The 6,821-nt window shown below is 32.3% G+C and overlaps 1 protein-coding gene across 2 annotated transcripts in view; it reads right to left on the reverse strand.

Moving 5' to 3' along the window:
• Positions 1 to 6,821, reverse strand: part of LOC100740473 (cyclin-T) — a 20,450-nt gene that overhangs the window by 4,657 nt on the left and 8,972 nt on the right. The gene's annotated exons all lie outside the window — the stretch shown is intronic.

Genomic DNA, 6,821 nt, shown 5'->3' on the forward strand with positions numbered 1-6,821 from the left:
CTAATTTTATCATTCCCCCCCCCCCCTCCCAAATTTAACTTGCTATCTGTGAGAATTAAATGAAATGCAAATTAAAGCATAATTCTCGAAAGAAAAGAAAAGAAGAACTGAATACATGCGTACAGCACAAAAAGCTAGCTATCGCGTGCATGCTCATGCAAAATTACACGCACACACAATACACTTAAATATAAACAACGATAACAATAGCATCGACGTTTCGAGGATAATGTGTAGGCAAACATTACAAGTACCCTCCACCAAGCGAGATAAAAATCAAATAACATGTTTTGTGTATCGAGATATTTTTGCCGTGTCTCTTATATACTAGAAATACTATTAATTTCCACGTATGATAGCGTACAAAAATGAACTTTTACGCATGATAATAATCGTATTACATACTGATAGCTGTGATGTAATGTTAGTACACAAAGAAGATGCGGCGATATATGGTGTGCAATTATTATATCCAAGATATATTCATATATGCACGTATATACATGCACAGCATCATGTATCACAGTATATGTGTACATATATTAATATCTTTTTTTTATATGGTGTGTTAAGAAAGAGACAAAATAATCACTAAGGTACTTTTCGTTTCCACAGAACGTTTATTTTCGATGATTATTTCTTTTCTTGGTCGAACACATGACACGTACGATTCCTGTCGTAATAATACGTAATTATCCGCGACGTGTGGGCTTGAACAGTCTAATTTTATAAAATTATATATAATATTATCCTTCTTTTTCTATAAAATTAAAATGTTATATATACGTGTGTATAAGCACCTGCGTGTTTCTTTTTGACAAATCGATAGCTGTGGACAATCCAAATACGGAAATTTCAATTCTACTCGTGAATATCCACATGTATGTATATATATACATATATATATATATATATATATATATATGTAGACAGGTAACATCGAACGAGTGGTATATTTTACAAAAATAATAACGTGGGTATGTGTAATTTTTAATGAATGAAGTCCCCAAAATTTTTAAGCGTATAATTAAAAATGTAGTATTGCAAGATTCTATATTAAAATATACATCCAATTCTGTTATAATAAGAATATGGCAGGAAACGTACGCGACAAGTGATAGAGATATACATTGTGTACAGTATCGATGCAGTGTTCGCAAAATTTTACACATCTGGTGTTCCTCTTCTATGAGTTGAATAGTTTATAAATTTTATATCACACGTGTCGATCGCTGGTCACATACGTAGGCTCATATATCGTTATTACTATTATATTAATATATATATATATATAGATATATATATATAGATAATTCTCTTTCAACTTCTTACTATCGGAGAGTACAAAACCTATATAATTTACCTTAGCAATTATTTTGTCTTTATACGGCTCGTACAATTGCACAATTTTTTACGTAGGCCGATCCCTTTGATTTTCTCGCAGTTTCTCACTAGTGATCTATTTTTTCTTTTTCGATTCTTTCAGTTCTTTTGTGTAGACAACACACATAGATCCTGCGAATTCTGCGCCACACTCTTTTTTTCCCTTTTTTTGTGTTGTTTTGGATTACATTTATTATCGTTGGATTAAAGGCTAGGTCTAAGAGGTTCTTGTTCTTTCCATTTGATGCTTTAAAACATATTCAGGAAGAACAAAGCATCGATGTGATTGTTCAAATAAGACACTAATTTTTCATAATCAAAGTAGAAATATATTTAATATTCGTACAATCATAGTCGTTACCGATAAAGCACTAAATTGCACGGTGAAATTCATGCGTTAATTACGATTAATAATAATTGAAGGAGAAAATTTTGGAAAATAAAACATTTACATATAATATCAGTATTTAAAGTATAATAAAATCGAAAACTTCGCGCACATTCTTCCTGAATGTTTCTTGTCTTCTTTTTTCTTTTTCTTCTTTATTTATATTTTTCCCCCTAAATTAAATTATATATATATCGTATTACAACACGACCTAACAAAATTCAGTGATTCGTACTGACTCGATCAATTCATTCGCGATATTTGTTCATAACATATTCTACGAAAGACCCACGACAAAATTTAAAAGTATACACGTGCCTTTGAAAAATAATTTCTTCTCTTGTGCAAATTTCTATACACTGTCTTCATCTCTTTATACACAAGTCATTCGATTTACACGCGGAATATTTACTCGCTAAGAAAAAAACTTCACGGTTTCTTTTTTTTTTTTTTAATTATTTTCGTCTCTTATAAACTACAACTAAACATTCTTTTTCTTTTGTTTTTTAAATATAAGGCATTCTGGTCTCGCTAAAGATGTAAGATATAAAACAAACTACAGAATTTTGCACTGAGAAGTCCAGAAAGAGGCAACGATCATAGCAATCACACAGTACACATATAATGATCTAAATTCAAAATACTAGGTCCTAATTGTGACAATAATTATAACAATAACAACAAAGGCATCGATTGGTGCCACAACGCTTAGCGGCTCTATAAATTTTTGTTTGTCACAATGGCTGCACGACACACGTGTGTCGCGTGTGTATATTTTATGTAAATACAAACGCATTCTTAATAGATAATATATATATCATTTTTAAATATATTAATCACGCTATCTCTCGTTCTTTTCTTATACGTTCCTGAGATAATATCCATTCTATATTTAATTTGTTGCTTACATATATACATATATAATATATATATTCTTTATTCTATACATATATGTAATATACATATATGATATACATTATACACATATATAATATACATATATAATATATATATTATATATACATATAATATACATATATATTGTCCAACATGCGATATATCGTTAAGAATTGAGTAGGAGAGAAAAAATGAGAAAAAAGGTCTACGCGCGCCCACGATTATTACAAATAAATATAAAAACAATCTACATATACACTTACAGACGCTCAGTGATCAAAGCTGAAATCATTGTACAAGAGAATGTAAAAAATAAAATCTTAGGTAGGAAAGTTCTTAAGTAGTCACACAAATAGATGGGCTATTTTGTTTCGGTAATGCTTAAACGCTGAAGAAAGAATTCTCTCTTCAGATTCAGAGAACTTAATATGAACAAATCTGATCGTCTCTTCATCGACATCTAAAAAACTGAAAAGTTAAATAATATCTTTATCCCGTCGCATGTTTCCATCTCGTTAACTCTCATAAGCATGCCATCCTCTCAACTCTATAAACGTTAATAAAAAGGCTCTCTTTATACATTCGTGAATATCTGATTGAAAATACCATTGATGCGATGTGAGGATGTGCTCATCGGTTTTTAATAGGAAACTACGCACGGTTAAAGAATCATCGTTACATCGTTGTTCTGATTTTTTAAGGTTCGATATAGATGAATTGTGATTTTGTGTCAGTAACGCTGAGTAATTCGACAGAATAGGTAACATGTAACATGATCAAAATTAAGAAGTCGTCCTATATGCAAAGATGAGTCAAAGATATAGAAATTGTAAAATTCCTCGAGCAGAATTTAATTTTCTGTAATCTACAAAAAAATGATTCTACAATCTGCATCAAAGATAAATATAGATTAAGAAATGATTCTAAAGAACATAGACAATATAGCGTCCGAATTTGTTTAAAAATTGTGAGAAAACTTTCTAGCTTTAGAAATGACATTTCAAATAGCAATATTACGATCTAATCAACACTCCATCATCAACAATATAAAAGTTGTCGAATAGCAGCCCCTCTCAGCAAAATATCAATAATAATGCACAACTCGTCTAAATCAAACCTTAACCAAATTGTCAATCGCGATTTTCTGACCAGACTTCAATGATGGCCGCGTATTCTAATTCGTATACGAGAGATAAATGAAAAAAAAAAATCGCGATATTAACAAATCTATAATTATCCTGTACTAACAATGAGAGCAAATTCTACGAAGTCCATTACTTCATATCGCATCTATTATAATCGTAATTATATTTCACAATTGCTCAACACTCTATGCCGCACATTAACAAACGACAGTCATATACAGAAGTTGCATCTTTTTTGAGCCGTGTTCCAACTTTCGTAATTATAGAATTATTTTTCTTTTTATACTAATAGAAATGCAACTTCCTATTGCACGCAGAACAACGCGATAATAACCCTTTGCGTTCCTTTCGAATCCTACGATAATCCAACAATAAATGTGCTATAATAATTACAATATCGTGGAGCATTGTATTCGTTCTTCTAGATATGTTTTAAATCATATACATATAAAATGTTCGATGGAGAGTTCAATGCTAGAATAAGAAAGGGATAGTATTGAAAGTATCGCACAGAAAGCTTAGCAAATATTAGCTTCGGCTGACACGAAACGACAAAAAAGATAAATCGGACTGCAAAGGGTTAGTCGGAAAGAATCTTTGTTAATATTATTTTATCCGCGTATAAAAACAACGACGATGTAATACACATGTTAGTTTCAACAAAATTATATGTACCTTAACAAATACATACACTTTTAAATTCGTATTAATAATACATTTATGTTTTTCTAATCACTCTCAATCACTTCACTGCATACGATTATACATTAATTCTTTTTTCCTTTTCGTATTTCTTCTTTGTAATTTTTTTTTATTTTTATTCATAATTTATTAAATTCTTTATAGTTTTTAAGTAACCTCGTAAGTTGTTCTAGCCATATTACCCGTTTATGCAAAAGTTTGATTTTATATGAACGCAACACTCTGCACACCACCCTTTCTCCGAAATTCTTTGCTAGAAAGGAATTGTTTTTTTTCAACCACCTCGAACTTTATTCGATCGAGTAGCTTCGCAAAAAATGTACTAATTGGTTATAGTTAATATGATAAGAAAAAGAAATAAGGCTGAAAGAAGTTACTCTCCCTTTTTCTAGATTTTTTTGAGCATTCTCTATCTATCGACATTTGACCATTAGCGCAAAAAATAGTTATTTTCTAAATTCTGATCTGGCAGTGTTTCGTACATTAATATTCACGACAATCTTTTCGACAATATTGAACTACTCTACTCGTAAGCTCTTCAACTATGTGTATCATACTAACAACTAGGTCGCTGACCTAAATACTATAGTGCATCTACGTTTTCTTTTTCCCCGTGTCTCTACCTTCTTTTTTCGACAAAGAAGACATTTTAACGTGAAACAAAAAATTACTAATAGTTCTGAGAATTGCATCTTCCATAATATATCATTACTATATATAATTTAGAATATATACAATAAAGAAAATAATTGTCGTGAAATATTATCCTTTTTTCTTAGATTCAAGGACCTACCTTGAAAATATCTTATAATCAAATAATTCTTAATTGATTTGACAAAAAGGTAATTGAAGAACTTCTTCAGTGTTCTTAAGTAAAATAAAATGACCTGATATTTTCACTTCCTTTTTACATATAGCACGTGAATTCGCAACATCGTCGTCTTCTTGATGCAGTTACTTCATCCTCCCTAGGTCGCATGGACCTCACAAGACTTTTAACTTTTCGTTTTTACTTTTCAATGAAGGCTTACACTCATTTAACTACTCTAAGGAGCTGCGCTACAGGTACAAAGGTTGAAAGATCGAAATGATAAATTTTAACACTAGAGGAATAGAGATCGTTTGACATGCTGCTACTTCTACCATTCACAAACTGGAAGGGAGCAGAGAGGATAGAGGCAAGGTGAAAATGTATTCCTTCAAGATCGAAAATTCATTCTACGGGAATCTCCAGCCACTTCTTTTTCTCGTTTTCCATCCTATTATTCAGCCCCTAAAACTCCAAACTGCCTTCTCTTATAAAACAAATAACATTCGTTATTTTTTCTTTCAAAACCTTTTTATGACTTACGATATTATTCTATCTTTCATACAAAGATACTTCAATTGATATTCTATGTCACTTACACAAAGATATTCAATGATGATACACAATCAATGGAATATTCAATGAATGTTGAGTATATATCAAATTAAACGTATTTAAAAAATCAACTAACTAACATAATGAATAGAAAGAAGACAATTGGAGGACTGAGAATCGTAGTGATATAAATCAGTCCACTAATATTTTTCATAAAATATCGTTCTGTGTTTATTACTATAAAAAGACTTAATGAATTATGGAATTTTTATGATGCGTGATAGGATAATGCTTTTCGGAGTTGAAGCGCCTATGACTAAATCTAAATTTTCAAAATTTGAACTTATACTACCACGATTCCCAGTCCGTCAATCATTTGATATAAAAGAAAATGGAGCAAGAAGTGGCTGCAGTTACTACCGCTACTTTGGAAGCTACCTCTTAAGTCCACTACAAGACAGGATTTCTGTACGAATGTTATTCCGGTGGTGGAGGTGGTGGTGGTGAGGAACTGGGAGGTGGTCCGCTCGGTAACGGTGGTGGTGTCTTGGGTTCCTGCCGAGTAGACGGAACTGGGATCATGCTTTGATTTTGTCGCATATTCGGTGGTAAGGATGGTGGCGGTACAGACGTATCGATAGCACCGTCTGGTGTTATAATGACATTACCCGCCGGATACATCGGGTACTGTTGCTGATATTGTGAATAGTACATGACAGGATCGTAAATGTACCCGGCAGGGTTGAACATCGAGGGTGGCGGGTAATTAGCAAAAAAATAAGAATCTGGTTGGGTCTGATTTACGTGGCCAGCCCTCGAGTAACCTGGATCACCACGAGCTGAGGATGGAAGAGGATGGTGTGGATTACGGGCATTGTTACTATTGTAGGTGTCTTGCTGATAGTAGCCGTCGCGCTGGCCGGGAGCACTGTAATGGCCCGCC

The sequence above is a fragment of the Bombus impatiens genome, unplaced genomic scaffold (assembly GCF_000188095.3).
Source record: "Bombus impatiens unplaced genomic scaffold, BIMP_2.2 scf_0914, whole genome shotgun sequence".
Lineage (NCBI taxonomy): Eukaryota > Metazoa > Arthropoda > Insecta > Hymenoptera > Apidae > Bombus > Bombus impatiens.